The sequence below is a fragment of the Chiloscyllium plagiosum genome, unplaced genomic scaffold, assembly GCF_037043375.1.
Source record: "Chiloscyllium plagiosum isolate Xiang-an unplaced genomic scaffold, Cpla_swu_hap1 HiC_scaffold_42, whole genome shotgun sequence".
NCBI lineage: Eukaryota > Metazoa > Chordata > Chondrichthyes > Orectolobiformes > Hemiscylliidae > Chiloscyllium > Chiloscyllium plagiosum.
In genome coordinates this window covers 89225761-89246962 of record NW_028270180.1, presented here as the reverse complement: position 1 = coordinate 89246962, position 21202 = coordinate 89225761, and the positions used below count along the sequence as shown (strand labels likewise).

At 43.3% G+C, this 21202-nt stretch overlaps 2 long non-coding RNA genes across 2 annotated transcripts in view; both read left to right on the top strand.

The window, feature by feature from the left end:
• Positions 1-13489, top strand: part of LOC148137979 (uncharacterized) — a 658828-nt gene extending 645339 nt beyond the window's left edge. Inside the window, exon 4 of the long non-coding RNA XR_015754090.1 lies at positions 13398-13489. This is a non-coding gene — a long non-coding RNA (uncharacterized LOC148137979). The remainder of the gene's footprint in view (positions 1-13397) is intronic.
• Positions 7367-12455, top strand: LOC148137980 (uncharacterized). Its single transcript, XR_015754087.1, has 3 exons — positions 7367-7464; positions 10168-10250; positions 12341-12455. It is a non-coding gene; the product is annotated as an uncharacterized LOC148137980 (long non-coding RNA).
• Positions 13490-21202: the final 7713 nt, after the last annotated feature.

Here is a 21202-nt window from a genome sequence, read left to right as displayed (position 1 = left end):
CCACAGTTAATTCCCCGCGAAGCAAAGCCATTTTTCTTCTTTTTAAACTTCAAAACAGCTGGGATCGTAACAGTATTTTAAGAAGCTCCATCGTTGGAGCCTGTCAGCAGAAATGGCAGCGGTGGGATTCGAACCCACGCCCTTGTCCAGACTGGAGACTTCAAAATTTGGGACAAGATTTGTAGCTCGGGTGCTCGTTGTTGTGGTTTTATTTCCCGAGCTGGAAATTTGTGTTGCAAACGTTTCGTCCCCTGTCTAGGTGACATCCTCAGTGCTAGGGAGCCTCCTGTGAAGCGCTTCTGTGGTGTTTCTGCCAGTATTTATAGTGGCCTGTCCCTGTCGCTTCCGGTTGTAATTTTCATGCATGAGTGCCATGCTACTTGTAATTTCCTGGCTGTTCTCTGTTTGGCTTGCCCTATAATGGTAGTGTCGTCCCAGTCGAATTCATGTTGCTTGTCGTCTGCGTGCGTGGCTACGAGGGATAGCTGATTGTGTCGTTTTGTGGCTAGTTGATGTTTATGGATGTGGATCGTTAGCTGTCTTCCCATTTGTCCTATGGAATGTTTTGTGCAGTCCTTGCATGGGATTTTGTACACTACATTAGTTTTGCTCATGCTAGGTATCGGGTCCTTCGTTCTGGTGAGTTGTTGTCTGAGAGTGGCTGTTGGTTTGTGTGGTTCGTAGTGGTAGTAGTACTGTGGCTGTCAGTTCGGAAATGCTCCTGATGTATGGTAGTATGGCTAGTCCTTTGGGTTGTGGCATGTCCTCGTTTCGTTGTCTTTCTCTTAGGTATCCGTTGATGAAATTGCGCGGGTATCCGTTTTTGGCGAATACCTTGTATAGGTGTTCTTCTTCCTCTTTTTGCAATTCTGATGTACTGCAGTGTGTTGTGTCTCTTTTGAATAGTGTCTTGATGCAACTTTGTTTGTGTGTGTTGGGGTGGTTGCTTTCATAGTTCAGGACTTGGTCTGTGTGTGTGGCTTTCCTGTATACCTTTGTGGTGAAATCTCCGTTCGGTGTTCTCTGTACCATCACGTCTAGGAATGGGAGTTGGTTACCTTACCAGGTACAACAATCAATTCAGAAAGCAAATGGAATTTTAACATTCATTGCTGAAGGGATTGTGTTCAAAAGCAGAGTTTATGTTCCAGCTATATTGGATGCTGGTAAGGCCACACCTGGAGTACTGCATGCAGTTTCTGTCTCCTGACTTGCTCAAGGATGTACTGGCACTGGAGGTGGTGAACTAGATTGATTCCAGAGTTGAGGGGGTTGACTTAACAGAGACTGAGTAGATTGGGATTATATTGATTGGCATTCAAAAGAATGGGAAACATATAAAATAATGAATGGAATGGATAACAGAGAAGAAGAGAGAATGTTTCCACTGGCTGGTGAAGCCAGGACAAGAGGGCATCACCTCAAGATTAGAGGCAGCAAATTTAAGACTGAATTAAGAAGGAACTTCTTCATCTCTATGGAATTCATTGCCCAGGGAAGTAGTTGATGCGAGTTCAGTAAACGTTTTTAAAGCTAAGATAACTCTTTTAAAAATAATTAAATAATTTATTAATTATGGGATATGGTGAGAACGTTGGTAAATGGTTCTGATTCCACAAAATGAACAGCCATGATCTTAATGAATGGCAGGACGGCCTTATCGTGTTCCTAGTTCTTTTGTTGTTATATTTTGCATTCCTCCCTCACTCTTGACTTTCAGGTGCTGGTGTTGGATTAGGATGGACAAAATTAAAATTCACAGAACTGGGACAATTGTGGACTGTGATCTCAAAGGAAGCGAGCAAACACAATTCTGACAGATTAGTCCTCAAAGATGAGAAGCAAGTTTGAGACAAGGGCGGTGGGATGACACCTTGCACTGAGCTTATTTGCATTTCTTATTTACAGTCGTGTTTTGCAAAGTATAAAGAACTGTGTGTTTGTTTTCCATGGTTGCGGAGTTTTATCCCAGTTGATAATAGTTGCTGCCTCTCACTCCCCAAGTCAAATCATAGGATCTATAACAAAACAATAAACTGCAGGTGCTGGAGATCTGAACCCCAGAAACAAAGTGCTGGAGAAACTCAGCAGTTCTGAGGACATCGGTGAAGAGAAAAAAATGTTGCATTTCAAGTTCACTGTCTCTTTGTCTGAATAGAGAAAAGGTCACTGGACATGAAACTTACAATGTTTAATTCCCCTCAGAGATGCTGCTGGACCTGCGGTTCTCCAGCACTGTGCTTTCGAGAGTGAACTTTATTTACAAAACAGATCGGAAAAATGCTAATCTCCAAAAGTGAAAGGTTCATTGCAAATATGAGCATAGTTTCCACACTTGAGTTACACAAGCACGTCTCAGTTTAAAAACAATATTTAACTCAAAGTAACATTCTGTCTCAAAATTAGCCGAGTTCCACCATTAATAAAGCTCATCCACCCAATGAGGCACTTCAGCACGACATCCTGCAGTGTTACACACAGCCACCTTTATCAAAGAATGATCACATGTCACAAAATTGAAGTTCAAGAGCATGTCTCTTTACAGGAGCTGTAGTCAAACTCAATTTTTGGAAGGATTTTTATTAAATCTGATTGAACATTTAAATCTCAGGGCATAATCTTTGCTTTTTTTAAACAAAGTGTGTGGGAAACATCCCACATCTTGCTAAAGGTTCAGTTCAGTCTGATACATAGAGCCAAAGTCAAGCAAACATCACACTTTCCATTCACCTCTACAAAGGGTTGAAATCACATTTCTTCAGGATTTAAAGTATTCTCTAAATTGTTTGTAAAATCATTTGTCACATTAAAGAACTGGACAATAAATGTCATTGTATACAATAAGAGTGAAGCCTGTGACAGCAGATTGAGCTTTGGAGGGCAGTGTGTGCGCTTTCTAAATTCTGGGAGCACTTTGGGAGACTGCTCCCAGATGGTGACAGTGAGCATATCTGGAATGCACTGTTTAGATTTTGGAATCCTTGGGAGACTATCTCTGGCTTCAGTAGCACTTGGCTTCCATTGTACAGTAAGCAATTCATAAAGTTACTTATGTATTGTTGTTGACGACCCGAATGGTATTCAAATCTGCCAGCTTGCCTTCAATAGTGTAAATCCATCTATTGTAAATATTTGGAATATTCCAGAACTGCCCAGTGCTTGGCAAATTCAGGGGGAACAAAAATTCACATTGAGTAATTATAAATTAAGAATCCAAGAGGACTTAACCACTGAAGTATTCAATTCAAATAGTTAAATGGAGTGCTCACATTTAAAATACCTCTTATCCAAAGGAATGGATGGACTGACAGAATTGGGACCAAATTCCTAGCTGGGGCATGTGAAATGTGCTTTCATAAAGTCACCTGCATTTACCAACAATAATTTGGCAAGCTCGGAAATTTGAGAAACAATAAAGGGTTCATTGCTGCTCCAGTCAGGTCCCAAGCTCTGTGAAAAAAATAACAATATTCAGGTTTATTGCATACACTCTGAAATAGGAGTTTCTTCTACAGATCTTGCAAGTTTCCCCAATGAGCATAGTCCATCCAAATGATGTTGCTAACTTTGGCCAGCTCATTTCTTTCCGAGTCTCTATAGCCTGAAGAGTGACCAGAAGCAATTACTCCATTACTGACGAGGTTTTTTTTTTCCTTCAGAATTGATCTCCATATATTCAGTGCCCACAAACGTTAAAAAGCTTGTTATCCTTTATAGAGCAATGATTCAGTGGGAATAAAACGCTAACGTTTTCTTGCTTAACAATCAAGCTGCCTAAATTTTAAAAATGAACACTTCTTAATAGTTCACCTAGATCCTAATGAAATATTTTCTGCGTAACAAATCACATGATACATAGTTATTCAGATAATAAAACAAGTTTATTCATTGAAGAACTCAGAGGAAAAAGTCATGAAATAATGTGAGTTTGATATACCTCAATCATCATTCCAAGTGCTGTCTGCATAAATTTTCCTTTTCCTCCTCAAAGTATTTAACTTCTTGAATAATTGAGAGAATGAAGTCACAGATGTACAACACAAAATCAGACTCTTCAGTCCAACTTGCCCATGCTGACCTGATATCAAAAATTAATCTAATCCCATTTGCCAGCATTTGTTCCATATCAACCTTAAACCCTTTCTACTGATTATCAGTTTATTTTACTTTTTCAGCACTTGAAATACTGACATTTATTTCTACCAACATTGGTTAAAGATGTCATAAGTTCATTCATCGAAGTTAATTTTGTAATCTTTCACAAAGAAACAAGTGAGAACAACATATAGCTGAATGCAAAACAAAATACTGCAGCTGCGCGATGTCTGGGAACACTCTAAAGGTGAGGCACTGATACTGCACAAGTTTGTCAGCACAGTTTCAATTACTGACAATAATTTAGTAATGTCTTAGCCTTCATATAGTGAAGGTAAATGTGAGATATCTGAATTTCATGAATTGGTTCCTATTGCACTTTGATCAAAAAAAATATTCTTGGTTTAATCTACTCAAAGGAGAAAGTGATGATCAAAGAACCTGGACATCAGAGTCGAAAAGTGTCATGCTGGAAAAGCACAGCAAGTCAGGCAGCATCCGAGAAGCAGGAGAGTTGATGTTTCGGGCATAAGCCCTTCATCAGGAATCACAGGCTTCAGAAAAATAACTGGCATCGACTTATGCCAATACATACGTAGAAGGGTCAAAGCACGTTACTATCAGATTAGAGACTAATTTCAGATTTGATACCATTCAGTGCAACATTTCAGTATGATATTTACATATGTACCTAAAAGAGAAGTTGTCTAATATTACAAGCTCCAGAATGATTATATGATTAAACCTGGAAATAAAGCTGGTGAACAAGAATGGCAAAGTGAAGTCCCATCAGTATCGCCTTGGGCAGTGTCAAATAAGAATTTGAGAGCAGAGTTGCCACTTTGGTGTAACCTGCAGTCTGGCCAAATTGCAGCAAACATCTGTTCAATTTTATCTGCAAACTATTTAATGCAAAATCCTCCTTGCCCAATAATGAGGCAGCATTTTGGGAAGTCATTTTTAAAATATATTATTTTCAAAGTTCCCCGCAATTAAGAGTGATCACTTGGTGCTGTCTGCATAACACAGTAGAAAAAGAATTAACAAAAAAAAACATTATAACCCAAATTCAGACTCACTAATTTATTGATATTGCATGGGTCCAGTATTGATGATAAGTAATCGATTTTTAAAAATAAATCCAGATAAATTTACTAACTACATTGGAGTACAGTCAAGTTTCTGACTGAACAGTGACTGGATTGGACAGAGTCCGCATGGATTTAAGAGAGGGGAAATCATACTTAGCAAAGCTACTGAAAGAATCTACAGAGTCGAATATTAAAGTAAGAAATTGCAGGACCTTTAGAAAAGCTTATCATTAAACATGGTAGACTGGGTTTTGTGAAAGAGAAACTATATTTGACAAATTTGCGACAGTTCATTGAGGAGATAACAAGCAGGGCTGATAAAGGGCAATACAATGATGTTCTGTATTTGGATTTTAAAAATGCAAATGATAAGGTGCTACATAAAATTGCACAATTTAGGAGCTCATGGTATCGGCATAATGTATTAGCATGGATTGAGGATTGGTTAACCACATTGGTTGTTGCTGAGTCCTCATTTGCAGTTCTGTATATAATGTTCGCTCCCATATTTAATAAAGGATAAGCCAACATCAGAGACCATTCAAAAAAGATTCACTTACGTGCTTCGAGGACGAAAGGGTTGACCTATCAAGGATAGATAAGCAGGGGTGATGTAATGGAAACAAGATTCTGAGGAGGTTGACAGGGTGGATGTTGACTAGATCTTCTAGCACCAACGAAGTCTGAAACCAGGGGATATTACATAAGGGAACATTCATTTTATAAAAAGTAAAGATTTTTTTCTCTCATTGAACGGCTAGAATTTTCTCACCCAAACAATTGTGAAAGTTAAATGTGGGAGGGGAATGGTTGGGTTACTCTTCAGAGGGTTGTTCTGGCTTGTTGGGCTGAAGAGCCTGTTTCTACACTGTAGGCAATCTATGATTCTATCTCAAATTATTTTAAAAGAGGGCAGACATATTTTTGAAATATTGAGCAGTTGAGGGCTATGCTGATGAGGCATAAAAGAGGTGTTGAGAACTGGGTTGGCCCAGCCATGATCTGATAGAATGGGGGAACAAGCTGAAGGGAATGAATGCCCTACGCCGGTTCCGATTCCTGTTTTTTTTGTTTCCAAAGAAGAGCGTGATACAATGTGGTAAAGATCTCAGATGTTGTGAAAAGGAGTGAAAATGGGGTGTTTATGTACTGATTCAGGTGGCATTGATTCATCAATCGCAGCTATTCAGTCATGAGTAGGAAGGCAATTCCCTCCATGAATAAAGGAAATCTACTGCAGAGCTCACACAAAGGGAATTCTTACCCTCAGTAAACTCTCCCATCACATTACCCAACATATCAGCTAAAGCAGGACACACTGCGCATGCTCTAGTCAACAAAGGGACCCCGGGTGATTGATGTCAGCACCGGACCAATGAAAGGACGGTAGGCGGAGCTGGATGACCTAACGGGATGTTGGTCCTCCAACCAATCAACGTGAATGAAGGGCGGAGCGAAACTAAACCATGTGATCACCCTCGCGCGCGGCGCAGAGTCGCTGTAATGAATGCTCGGGAAGTTGTGGAGAGAAAGGATACGGTAAGGAAAGAAATAAACAGGGAAACGGGAGAAAAACTGTGTTGCTATGAGCGGAGAGGTTTTACAAACAAATTGTGCACGTCGGAAAATACAAATTTGAACGTCCCAGTCCCGTGTTTGCAGTAAATGAGGAATGGCCTCACCGCGGCTGCAGGCCTGAGTGAGCGCCGCCATCTTTATTCGGGACAACGATTCACGTGCGGAGCCGCCATCTTTGTAGGGGGCAAGGTGCAGCCAGGCGCATGTGCAGCCTTTCTCTGGTAGAGAGTCTTTGGGATCATAGCAGTCAATACTGCTCTGATTCACCTCTGGGCTCCCTCATGGCCACTTTGTCAATAACTAGCTTCCTCAGTCTCGAACCATGGGTGTATTTTCGGTCTGTTTACTACTGTATTATTACTTTTATAGCCCCTTTGTAAACGAGTTTTTTCATTGCAGTCCAGCCCCTGATCATGTGCTGCTCTATTATCAGATTACTTTTATCTTGAATATTTTTGACAGTCAAGAATTCTTTTTTCCAACAAGCAAGTGTATTTTCCTTCCATTTCTGACTATCAAATTCTACATCATTTTCATTCCCTGTAATCCATTTTGCACTCCCTGAAACATCAACTGTGTTTCTACTTCCACAGATACCAATGATTAATGCCAAAGCTCTGTTGCTTATGGAGAGGGTGATGTTTGACTTTCTTGTACAGCTGCAGTTTGTGTGGTGAAGGTGCTCTCACAATGTGGTTGGGTAAGTGGCATTATAGGTTATTCATTCAGCAACAGTGATGATTTGAAAATAATGTCCAAATCAACAACAGTTTGTATTTTTATTATCATGCTTATAATTTCACAAAAATATGATTGAGAACTTTAAACATATGGCCAGAGATGGAGATATTAGGTCAGGTGACCAAAAGCATTGCCAAAAAGCAGCTTTTGAGGGATTTCTTAAAGGTGGAAAGCAGACCTGTGAGTATTTGGCTACGAATTTAAGACCATGCTGCTTCAGCAACTGTAGAAACAGCCACACAGGTGAAGGAATGCATTAACAAATGGTTGGGAGTCTCGAAGAAAATGGGTTATCGAGGTCTCAAAGTGTGTGTGGTGCAGGGAGCTAGGGATTATCACAGCCAGGAATTAAATCAAGTGTGAGAATTTTAAATTGAGGGATATTGGCCAGGTGCTGGCAGGTGAGACTAGATTGGGTTGGGATATCTGGTCGGGATGGACAGGTTGGACCGAAGGGTCCGTTTACTTGCTGTACATCTCTATGGCTGCATGCTGTTCATTTTAGTTAGGAGCCTTTTGATGAATCAACAAGCAGAGATTTAGACTTTCTTGAGATTACAGGGAGGTTGAATGTGGGAAGCTGGCCCTGAGTGTGTTTGGAAAATGAAAGTATGAGCTGAGACAAGGGTGGAATCAGCTAGAAATAGTGGTCTTGGCATGGGACTGAGTTATCACACTCACCTCACCTCTGGGATTCAGCTGGTTGCCAGATTGTGAATCAGGGCGGTAACGCAATCGGGAGCTGAGTGGCCCTGGTGGAGCCTAAAATGAGTGTCGCTGAGCTGGCTGTTGCTGAGCAGCTGCTGCTTGGTAGCCCTGTTGATGACATCTGCTGATCGAGTATGGACTGATAGAGGGAAATTGCCTGGGTTGGATTGCCCTGTGTTGTTCTGTTGAACATCCCTGGGCAATGTTCCACATGTCGGTCGATGCCAGTGCTGGAGCAGTACGTGACTTGGTGGGTGGCAAGTTCTGGAGCACAAGCCATCAGTATTATTGCCAGAATGTTGGCAGGGCCCGGAGCCTTTACACTACTTAACCATTTCTTGGTGTTGTTCAAACTGAATCGATCTGGCTTAAAACTCACATCTGTGATGTTAGAAACCACTGGAGAAGGCTGAGATGGATCATCCCACTTTGCACTTCTGGCTGAAGATTGCTGCAAATGCTGTCATCTTATCTGGTGCATAGGTGTGCGAGGCCCCTCCATCAGTAAGGGTGGGATTTCTGTGGTGCTTCCTCCAGTGAGTTGTTTAATTGGCCATCACCGTTCACAACTGGGTGTGGCAGAACTGCAGAGCTCCGATCTGTTCCATTGGATGTAGGATCATTTAGTTCTGCTTGCTGCTGATGCTGCTGGATATGCAGGTAGTTCTGTTTGATAGCTTCACCAGGTTGGCACTTGATTTTTCGGTCTGCCTGGTGCCGCTCATGGTATGCCCTCCTTTCCTGTCCATTGTGATGGGTGAGAGCAGGATTTAGAAACCCAGGAGATTACAGATTGTGCTGGAGTGCAGTTCTGCTGCTGTTGATGTCCCACAGTGCCTCAGAGATACCCAGTTTGAGATCCCACATCTCTTCGAAGTCTGTCCCATTTAGAACTGTGATAATGCCACTCAACATGGTTGAGGTTTTTCTCAACATTAAGGCAAGACTTTGTCTCCGAAAGGAATGTGTGATGGTCGCTCTTACTGATACTGTCATGGCCAGATCTATCTGCCGCTGCTCAATTCATAACAATGAGATCAAGTATGTTTTGCACTCTTGTTGGTTCCCTCACCACCCGCTGCAGACTCAGTTGAGCAGCGATATCCTTTCGGACCTGACCAGCTCAGTCAGTAATTCCGTTGCAGAACTAGTCTCGATTGTGGACCTTGAAATCCTGTACCCAGAGTACGTTTGACACCATTTTACTTCCTCAGTACTTCCTCCAAATGTTGTTCAACATGAAGGAGAACCGATCCATCAGCCAAGGGAGGACGGGACGTGGTAATCAGCAGGAGCCCTGAGATTTCCTGGTCACCGGACCCAATGCTGTGTACTCCCAGGGCAAATCCTCCCTGTCTGTTCGCCACTGTGCTACCACATCTGCCTGGTCTGTCCTGCCGGTGGGACAGGACATATCCAGAGATTTCAGGAGAAAGTGAAGAGTGCAGATGCTGGAGATCAGAGTCAAGAGTCTGGTGCAGGAAAAGCCCAGCAGGTCAGGCTGATGAAGGGCTTAGACTCGAAACGTCGATTCTCCTGCTCCTCGGATGCTGCCTGACTGTTGTGCTTTTCCAGCACCACACTCTCGATATCTAGGGATGGTGATGGTGGTGTCTGGTCATTGTTTGTAAGGGATGATTCTGTGAGTATGACTATGTCAGGCTCTTCCTTGATTGGTCTGTGAGACAGCTCTCCACATTTTGGCACCAAAAACCATACGTTTGTGAGGAGGACGTTGCAGCATTGAGAGGGCTGATTCTGTGGTTGTAATTTCTGGTGCCTTGTTAGTTGCCAACTGGTCCATCCAGTTTCATTCCTTTGTTGAGACTTTGCAGTGATTAATACAGTGAATAGCTGGCTGGGCCGCTGTCAGGTTGGCAGGAGTTGTCTCGCCATTGACAATGGTTTCATGGAGATCAGGAGATTCCTAATACTTTTTTTTTCTTGAATTCAGATTCCACCATCTGCCAAGACGGGATTCGAACCAGGACTTCAGTCGTTTGTTTTAATATTCTGGATAAAAGCTAAATACATCAGGTTTGTTCACTCATTTTAAATATCACTAACCCTGGTTTTGTTTCTTTGTAAAACACTGTCCATCATCCTGTCTCCTCCACCCTCCCCTCCAACAACGAGCGAAGAGCACATGGAGTTTTTCTGACACTAAGACTGAGATAATCCGATCTGCTCTTTCCCTCCCTCCCACTAGCCCACTGAGCCAAACTGCATCACGTGGTGTTCCTGGTTTTTATCCTAAACCTACATCTTTCTCCAGTCTCTTGTAAAGCCTTATCAGAGCCCCCCTTGACCCTTTACTCTAATCTCACTAAACTCACTTTCCAACTCTCTCTCCTCCGCTGCCGCCTCATCACTCCCCCTCGCCAATTCATAGATATTGTTCCTTGTTCTGTCTGTTGGTCTTTTCTGGTTATGTCGTTCTCTCCCATTCTGTGAAAAACTAATATTTGACCTCACCATTGTTGGAAAATCCTGCTCCATCTCCACTCTCCCTTTCCTTTCTGAATTCCTTGCATTTGGTGTCCCTCAACGATCTATCCTTGGTCTCTCCTGTATCTCACGTACATAGTGCCAGGAGGTGATATCATCCAAAAACACTGTTAGGTTTGACATGTACACTGACGATGCCCAGCTCTCCCTCCCCATCATCCCTCTCCATTACTCCACTGTTACTCAGTTATCAAACTGCTTACCACGCTCCCACTACTCGATTAGCTGCAGTTTCTTCCATTGAAACATTGTCACGGTTAAACCCATTGCCTTACCTTTACCTTTCTTCTGAGCCCCTCCCTCTCACTGGGAACTCTCTGAGGCAGAACGACACTCTTCACAATATTGCTGTTATATCTGACCCCAAGGTGACCTTCTGATCAGACATCCACACAATCACAACACCAGGAATTCCAATCTCTTAAACGTTGCTTTTCTCCACCTCATCCCAGCTCCATTGCCACTGAAACCCCTTACCCGCATCTGTGTCAACTTAAGCCTGAATCCAAAACAGAACCCTTGATTCCGTGACTCAGAATCTGGTTTCAGACTCCCCCCCTCAGTATTTACCCTCAGACACATCCTCTCAGTATTTATCCAGTCAAACCCCTTAAGAATCCCATCTGTCTCAATGAGATCACCTCTCTTTCTCCAAAATCCAGTGAGTAGAGTCCCAAACTTTTCAGCCGTTATTTAAAAGATAATCCCTCCAAACCAGGGATCATCTCATTAAATCTTCCCTGAAATGCCTCCAATAAAGTGACACATTTCCTTATCTAAAGGGACCAAAACTGCTCTCATTACTGCAGATATGGTGGTCTCACCAGCACTTCCACACGGTACTCTCAGGTATATACTCCAAACTCTAGTACTGAGAACCTTTGAAACAAAACATTCGATTCCCCTTCCTCATTCCCTGTTGTAACTGTGTGGTAGCTTTCTGTGTTTCCTGAACAATTACCCCTGGTCCCTTTGTGGTACAGCTTTCTACAGTTTCCACCATTTAAATAGTACTTAGTTCTTTTATTATCTCCTCCAAAATGAGCAACTTCCCATTTTCCCAAGTTACACCCCATCTGGCAACTTGTAGCCCCCTTCTCCTGAGCAACTCTCTCTTTTCATAATCCTCTTAGACCTTTACAGTTATGCCTTTTCTAGGAGATATCTCCCCTTCCAATTCTTCCAAACATTTACTGGGAGCACTGGGCAGTGGGAAGCAGGCAGAGTTGCTATCTTTTTAGGGATACGCTTTGGAGTGATTGGGAGGATCTTCCTACCCATTGGTCAGGATGGAGACAACTTGCCCATCGTTAGCCTTTCACACCCATGTCTTATTGATGAGGCAGAGCGGCAGCACGGAATAAAAGAAAAGAAAGTAATTCTTGTTCCCCATATCTCACTGACACTTGGATCATTTTCTCCAACGTGTCAAAGAACCGCTGTGTTCAGTCACATGAGATCTCAAGTTGGAATCTCCTAGAAACCCACAGATTTCCCCCTGAGTTGACTGCTGATGTCCTCAAGGGTAATATGTACAGTCATCCTGGGCCACGAGGAGGGGATGGTGTGGGTTTCTAACTTGAACTGGTAGTGACAGATTTTATAAACTTGTATTACAGGATATTACAGGTGGACATTCAGATGGTAATCTCAGTAAATATTCTGCCAAACTCTGATTGAATTACTCAGTATATCAGGACCTGGATATTCGCATTGTGTATGTGAGTATTGTGTTCCAGATCAATCCTATTTGCTGCTTAAAAATTCTCCTTTGAATCATCGCATTCTCGCAAAAGGTCTCCCCAAACCTTCAATGTGTCATGTAATCCTTTTGTGATGACGTGCTGAGTGTAAGGTTTGTTATTCGAATGTGTAATTTTTGTATAAGGATGTCTCAGAGAGGGAGCTGAATATTCTTAAAGGGGAGAATAACCATTTTGAGGGGAGGCTGTTGTTTATTGGTATCAATGACATAGGAATAGAAGAGTTCACATTGTTGGATCATTGGAATCTCTTGTGGGGTAGAATTTACCTCCATCAGAAGGATGGATTGTACCTGCACTGGAAGGGAACAGTTGCTAGTGCTATTCAGGAGGCATTAAACCAGTGAAGGAATGTGGGTAAACCCAGAGAGAGAGTGAGGAAGAGCTAAGTCTGACGCTGGTACAGTTCAGACGTCAAACAGTCAAGGCAGACAAGGGCAAGGCACAGAATGAGCATTTACACTGCATTTATTTCAATGCAGGAGGCCCGATAGGTCGGGCAGAGGAGCTCAGGGTATGGTTTTGAACATCGCACTGGGTTATTATAGCAATTACAGAGGCATGACTCAGGGATGGATAGGACCAGCAGCTTAATGTTCCAGTGTATAGATGCTATCGCAAAGATAGAAAGGGGGCAACAGAGCAAGGGGAGAGATATTTTTGATTAGGGATAACATTACAGCTGGGCTTCAAGAGGGTATTCCTGGGAGTACATCCAGGCAGGTGATTCAGGTGGAACTGAGAAATAAGAAAGGGATGATCTCCTTATTGGGATGGTACTATTGACCCCCCCCCCCCCCCCTTCCCCAATAGTCAGCAGGGAGTTGAGAAGCAAATTTACTAAGAGATCACTTCTCTGTAAGAATAGTATGGTTGTGTACAAGACTTGACCTTCTTTGTTATTCATTCACAGGATGAGGGTGTCACTGGCTGGGCCCAAAGGGCAGTAAAGAGTCAACCACATTGCTGTGGGTCTGGAGTCACAAGTGTGCCAGATCAGGTAAGGATGGCAGATTCCTTCCCTGAAGGATATTAGTGAATCTGATGAGACTTTTTTTCGCAATAATCAACAATGGATTCATGGTCTTTAATAGATTCTTACTTCCAAATTTTTATTGAATTCATATTCCACTCTCTGCCGTGATGGGATCCAAACCCTGGGCCCCAGAATGTTATCTGGGTGTCTGGATTATCCATCTAGTGATAATCTCACTAGGCCATTTGGCAGGGTGAGTGACTGAGGTATCCGTGGGGCAGCACATCAGCACCAAAGATCCCATGGTCTCTGTGGAAGATAGAAAGGGCTGGGGAGGGAGATATATCCTTGGTGGTGGGGTCTGACTGTAGGTAGCGGACATCGCAGAGGTTAATGGAGATTAGTGGGTGGCAGGTGAGGACTGGGGGGTTATATTCTTATTGTGGTTGGAGGGGTGGGGGGAAGGCGGAGGTACAGGAAGTGGAGGATATGCGTTGGAGCGCATTGTTAATCACGTGGAAGGGAAATGTGGTCCTTGAAATAGGAAACCTTTCTGGGATGTCCTGGAGTGGAACTGCTTCTCCTGGGAACAGATATGGCAGAGGCGGAGGAATTGGGAGCACAGGATCACGTTTTTACAGTAATATACTCGAGGGTAATCAGGAGAGCAAAAAGGGGACTTGAAATATCTCTAGGAAATAGTTTAAGGAGAATCCAAAGAGATTCTACAAATACATTAAGGATAAAATAATAACCAGACAGAGAATATGATCCCTTAAAGATCAACAAGGCCATCTATGGAACAACAAGAGGTGGGAGAAATACTATGCTATTCTATTCTAGAGAGTTTGGAGAAGTAAATAGTGATCACTGGAAAAGTGTCTATATTACAGAGGTGGAAGTACTGGATGTCTTAAACAGTAGCAAGGTGGATAAATCCCTGGGACCTGATCAGGTGTATCCCAGAAATTTGTGGAAAGCTAGGAAGGTGATGGCAGTGCCCCTCCCTGAAGTATTTATATCATTGTTTGTGACAGGTGAGGTGCTGGAAGTTGGGTGCCATTATTTTAAAAAGGTGGTAAGGAAAGGCCAGGGAACAAGAGAACAGTCCACCTAACGTCAGTGGTAGGTAAGCTGTTGGAAGGGATTCTGAGGGACAGGATTTACATGTATTTGGAAAGACGAGGATTGATTAGGGATAGCTAACATGGCTTTATGTGTGGGAAATTCTCTCTCTCTAACTTGATTGAGTTTTTTTGAAGATGTGACAAAGATGATTGATGAAGGCAGACTGTGGACGTTGTCTATATGGACACTGAACAATGTTCCACAAAGCAGACTGGTTAGCAAGGTTAGGTAACATGAAATGGCAGGAGAATGAGCCATTTGGATACAAAACTGGCTTGAAGGTAGGAGGCAGAGGGTGGTGATGGAGGGTTGCTTTGCAGACTGGAGGCCTGTGAGCAGCATTGTCCTGCAGGAATGGATATTGGGTCCTTAAATAAATGACTTGGATGTGAATATGAGATATGGTCAGTGGGTTTACAGAAGACACCAAAATTGGAGGTGTAGTGGACAATGAAGAAGTGGACAAGTTCAGAATGCAACAGTATCTTGACCAGATGGGCCATTGGAGCGAGGAATGGCAGACTGGGTTCAATTTTGACAAATGTAAGCTGTTGGATTTTGGAAAGGCAAATCAGAGCAGGACTTGTACACTTAATGGTAAAGTCCTTGGGAATGTTGCTGAACATAGAGACCATGGAGTGCAGATTCATTGTTCCTTGAAAGGAGAGTCGCAGGTAGGCAGACCAGTGAAGGTGGGGTTTGGTATGCTTATATTTATTGGTCAATGCATTGAGTACAGAAGCTGGGACGTCAAATTGTGGTTGGACAGGACATGGATTAAGCCATTTCAGGAATTATGTTTTAAATTCGAAATTCCCTGTTCTGGAAAGGATGTTGTGAATCTTGAAAGAGTTCAGACAAGATTTACAAAGACTTTGCTAGGGTTGGAGGATTTGGACTACAGGGAGAGGCTGAATAGGCCAGAGTTAATTTCCTTGGAGAGTCAAAGATTGGGAGGTGACTTCATGGAGATTTATAAAATCATGAAGGGCATGGATAAGGTGAGCAGCCAGGGTCCTTTCCCCCCAGTTTGGTGGGATCAAAATAAGATCACATGGGATGAGGTTGAGAGGGCAAAGATTAAAAACGGATCTAAGGGGCAAAGCTTTCAAGCTGTGTGTGGTGTATGTGTGGAATGAGCTGCCAGATGAAATAGTGGAAGCCGATACAATTACAACATTTGAAAGGCATCCGATTGGGTACATGAATAGGAAGAGTTTCCAATGATACAGACCAATAGCTGGCAAATGGGGCTCCATTTGTTGAGGATTCCTATTTGGCATGGACAAATTGGACCAAACGTCTGTTTCTGTGCTGTACATCTCTATGACACTAATAAATGAAAATAAGATGTGTTCCTCTTTTGTGGAGAGCTAGCAGAAGCACAGATAATTGTCCTTGGAGCTGAGAAGGTTAAGCAGTGATTTTGACCAGGTGCAAATTTGTTTCAAGGATATCTAATCTGCAGAGAGAGTGGAATTGTTAACAATGTCACAATTTTAGTAACTATTTTCAGGTAATTGGCAAATAATGTGAACATTATTTTATTCAGTATGTTCTGAGTATCTGGAACAGTCTGAATGGCAGCTGGACACAGACTCAGCAGTTATTCATAAACAGATATGGAATTTTACTTTTTAAGGGAAGATTTGGGCGGCTATGGGCAAATGGGAAGGGAATTGGGACAGATTTGCAGCATCTCCAGAGGGAGAGTGTACATCCCAAATGGGCTGAATAGCCCCAGACCCTGTGCTCTGTGATACTGCCCCATTGACTGTGAATATTGAAGATCATCCCAGGGCAGAGAGAGGGAGGATCCCACCACTCACCTCACAATGGGCCCCGATGATTGATGTCAGCACAGGCCAATAGGGGGCAGAGGGCCGAACTGGAGGACCAGGTCGTACCAGTTTGTCTTCCAACCAATCGGAGTGAATGAGGGCATCCTCAAGGCTGGAACTAAAGAAAGGCACATATCGCAGAGATTTGAGAAACTGGAGGACATGAGATAGGGAGCGTTCTGTGGCTGGTGAGGAATTATATAAATAAGGAAGAGTTGTGAGGCTGGATGAAGTGGCAGTGAACGGGAGAGTTGAGGATGGAGGAATTTAGAGTTAGTGAGGATTAGAGTCATAATGTTATACAGCAAGGAAACAGGCCCTGTGGTCCAACCAGTCCATGCCAACCATAATTGCAAACTGAACTAATTGTATCTGCCTCCGCTTAGTCCACATCCATCCAAATGTTTCCTATTTATGCACTTATCTGAATGTCTTTTAAATATTGTAATTGTATTCACAGCTACCACTTCCTCTGGAAGTTCATTTCACACATATAATTTTTTTTTAAAAACCCTAATGTCTTTTCTCAAATCTTTCTCGTTTCTTCTCAAAATGAATGCACCCGAGATTTGAATCCCCCTCTCCCTCGTCCATTCACCTTATCTAAACTCTTTCTGATTTTATAAACCTCTACTAAGGTCACCCCTCAACCTCCTGCACTCCAGTGAAAAAAATCCCAGCCTATCCAGCCTCTCCTTAGAACACAATCCCTCCATTCATGGCAACATGCAGGTAAATCTCTCCTAAACCTGCTCCAATTTAATAATTAGATTAGATTAGATTACTTATAGTGTGGAAACAGGCCCTTCGGCCCAACAAGTCCACACCGCCCCGCCGAAGCACCACCCACCCATACCCCTACATTTACCCCTTCCGTAACACTACGGGCAATTTAGCATGGCCAATTCACCTGACCTGCACATCTTTGTTACTGTGGGAGGAAACCGGAGCACCCGGAGGAAACCCACGCAGACACGGGGAGAACGTGCAAACTCCACACAGTCAGTCGCCTGAGGCGGGAATTGAACCCAGATCTCAGGCGCTGCGAGGCAGCAGTGCTAACCACTGTGCCACCGTGCCGCCCACTTCCTAATATCCTTCCTATAACAGCACAACCAGAACTGGACAGAGTATTCCAGAAGAGGCCTTTCCAACGTCCTGTACATTCTCAACATAACGTCCCAACTCCTGTACTCAAAGGTCTGAACAATGGAGGTAAGTGTGCTAAGAACCTTAACCACCCTGTCTACATGTAACACAAACTTCAAAGACGTGAACCCCTCGGTCTCTTTGTTCACATATCACTACTCAAGGCCCTACTTTTATTGAGTATAAGTACTACCCTTGTTTTATTGTCAGGATATTATATTTTGCATTTATTCCAATCCAAAAATCCTCTGAGTATAAAGGCAGTAGGAGTATAATTAAGAGGGAAATCAGGAGGCAAAAAAGGGGCATGAGATAGCTTTGGAAAATAGGTTAAGGATAATCCAAAGGGCTTTTGTAAATACATGAGGAGCAAAAGGCTAACTAGGGAGAAAATAGAGACCCTCAAAGATCAGCAAGGCAGCCATTGTGTGGAGCTGCAGGTGATGGGCGAGATAGGAAACAAGTATTTTGCATCAGTGTTTACTGTGAAGAAGTACATGGGAGATATAGAATGTGGGGAAATAAATGGTGACATCTTGGAAAATGTCCATATTACGGAGGAGGAGAAGGTGCTCAATGAGTGGCTAAGGAGCTGGTGCAGGGGAAAAGGATTCACGTTTTTTGGATCATTGTGATCTCCTCTGGAGTATAGTTGACCTGCATAAGAAGGATGGATTATACCTGAATTGAAAGGTGTCTAATATCTAGGCAGGGACACTTGCTGGTGATACTCGGGAGGCATTAAACCAGTGAGGGAGTGGGTGTAAACCCAAGAAGATAGTGAGGAAAGAGATATGTCTGAGGCTGGTACAGTTCAGAAGTCAAATAGTCAAGGCAGGCAAGGGCAAGGCACAGAATGAGGTCGGACTGAGCAGTTGCACTGCATTTACTTCAATGCAAGAGACCTGACAGGGAAGGCAGATGAGCTCAAGGTATGGTTTTGAACATGGCACTGGGATATTATAGCAATTACAGAGGCATCACTCAGGGATGGATAGGACTGGCAGCTTAATGTTCCAGGGTATAGATGCTATAGGAAGAATAGAAAGGGGGACAAGAGAGGAAGGGGAATGGCATTTTTGATTCGGGATAGCATTATGTTTTTGCTTAGGGAGGATATTCCTGGGAGTACGCCCAGTGAAGTTATTTAGGTGGAACTGGGAAATAAGAAAGGGATAATCACCTTATTGGGGATTTCTGCATGGATTTCGTCCGGGTGCTCTGGTTTCCTCCCACAGTCCAAAGATGTGCAGGTTGGGTGGATTGTCCAGGCTGAATTACCCTCATGTTCAGGGATGTGTAGGTTGGCTGGCCCTGAGAAGTGCAATGTTATAGGAGGAGGTTAGGAGGCTTTCCAGATCAGTATTGATATTATGGGCTGAATGACCTGCTTCCACACTGTTGGGAGTCTCTGATAATTCTACTAGTTTTAAAGTAGTTACAGAAAATAATATACCAGATCTAAAAGTTAAGGTTCTGAATTGGAGAAAGGCCAATTTTGATAGCACAAGGCAAGAACTTTCATCTGGCCCCTCAAGCCTGCTCTGCCATTCAATAAGATCAGGGCTGAGCTTCTCATGGCCTCCGCTCCACTTTCCTGATCTCTCACCATAACCCTTAATTCTTTTCCTATTCACAAATCTACATTTTGCCTTAAAGGCATTCAAGTTGATAATGTCAAATGGTACACTCGGCAGGGAATTCCACAGATTCACAACCCTTTAGCTGAAGAAGCTCCTCCTGAACTCAGTCCTAAATCTGCTCCCCCTTATTTGAGGTAATGCTCTGTAGTTTGACCCACCCCCAGTGGAAATAGCCTCCCTGCTTCTGTCTTATCTACTCCCTTCATAATTTTATTGTTTCCTATCCAACCTCCCATTCTTCTAAATTACAATGACTATAGAACCAGTTTTCTCAATCTCTCCACATGCACCAATCCTCAACTCCTGACCCAAACTAGTGAACCTCCTCTGTACCCCCTCCAGTGCCAGTACATCTTCCTGAAGTAAGGAGACCAAACCTGTACACAGTACTCCAGGTGTGGCCTCCCCAGCACCCTGTACAGCTGCAGCATAACCATCCCTCTAGCAAGGAAGGACAATATTCCCTTCACTGCCTTAATTACCTGCTGCACCTGCAAACCAACTTCCTGTGATTCATGCACAAGGACACCCAGCTCCCTCTGCACAGCAGCCTGCTCCACGTTTTCACCATTTCATCATCCAGTTTGTTGTTAGTCCGACCAAAATGGATGACCTCACATATCCCAGCATTGAACTCCATCTGCCCGATCCTTACCCACCCACATAACTGATCTGTATCCCTGTGCAGACTTACAGTGGCCTCTGCAGACATTGTTTTACCTCATCTTTGTATCAAATGTGAACTCTGACACCGTACACTTGGTCCTCAACTCCAAAACATTTGTGTAAATTGCAAACAGTTGTAGTGCCAACACAAATCCAAACACCCATTTATCCCCATTCTTTACATTTTGTTGGTTAACCGATCCTGTATCAATGATAATTACCCATAATGCCATGCATCTTTACCTTATTCAGCAGCCTTTTATGTGGCAACTTATCGAATGCCTTCTGGAAATCCAGGTTCACCACATCCACCGAGTCCCCCTTGTCCAACGCACTCGTCATATCCTCAAGTAATTCCAGTAAACGTGTTAAACGTGACCTGCCGTTCATGAATCCATGCTGTGTCTGCTCAATGAAACAATTTCTACCCAGATATCTCACCACTACTTCCTTGAGAGGTTCAAGCATTTTCTCCACTACAGAAGTTAAGCCATCGGATCCTTTTTGAAAAATAGTGGCACCACATTTGCAGCTTCCAGTCTGTCAAAACCAGACATCCAACAGATTTTAGTGAATTATCACGAGGTCCATGTGTTATTTCCCCCCCCCCCCCCCGCGCCCCCCCCCCCAACATCTCTTTTAGTCCCTGGGATACATTCCATCAGAGTCAGGAGACCCATCTACCTTTAGGCTGTTATCTTTCCCAACATTACCTCTTTACTGAGAATGATTGCTTCTGTATCCTCATCTGCCATTGCCTCCATAGGCCTGCGACAATGAGAGTATATAGACAGCATGTTCCCGTTAAGGCCAAGGCTGGTAGGTGTAAAGAGTGCTGCCTGATGAAAGAAATTGAGGGCCTGGTCGAGAAAATGAAGGAGGGATATGGCAGGTACAGAGAGCTGTGTTTGTGTGAATCCCTGGAGGAGTGTAGCGGCAGTAGGAGTATACTCGAGGTAAACCAGGAGGGCAAAAAGGGGACATGAGATAGCTTTAGGAAATAGGTTTAAGGAGAATCCAAAGTGATTGTACAAATACACTAAGGACAAACGAGTAACCAGGCAGAGAATAGATATCCGCAAATATGATCAAGGCTGTCTGTGGGACCGCAGGAGGTGAGAGCGATTCTGTATGAGCGGAGAGGTTTTACAAACAAAATGTGCACGTCAGAAAACACAAATTTGAAGGTCCCAGTCTCATGTTTTCAGTAAACGGGGAATTGCCTCGGTGTGGCTGCAGGCCTGAGTGCGCGCCGCCATCTTTATTCAGGGCAAGAATTCAATGGACATGTGCGGAGCCGCCAGCTTTGTAGGGG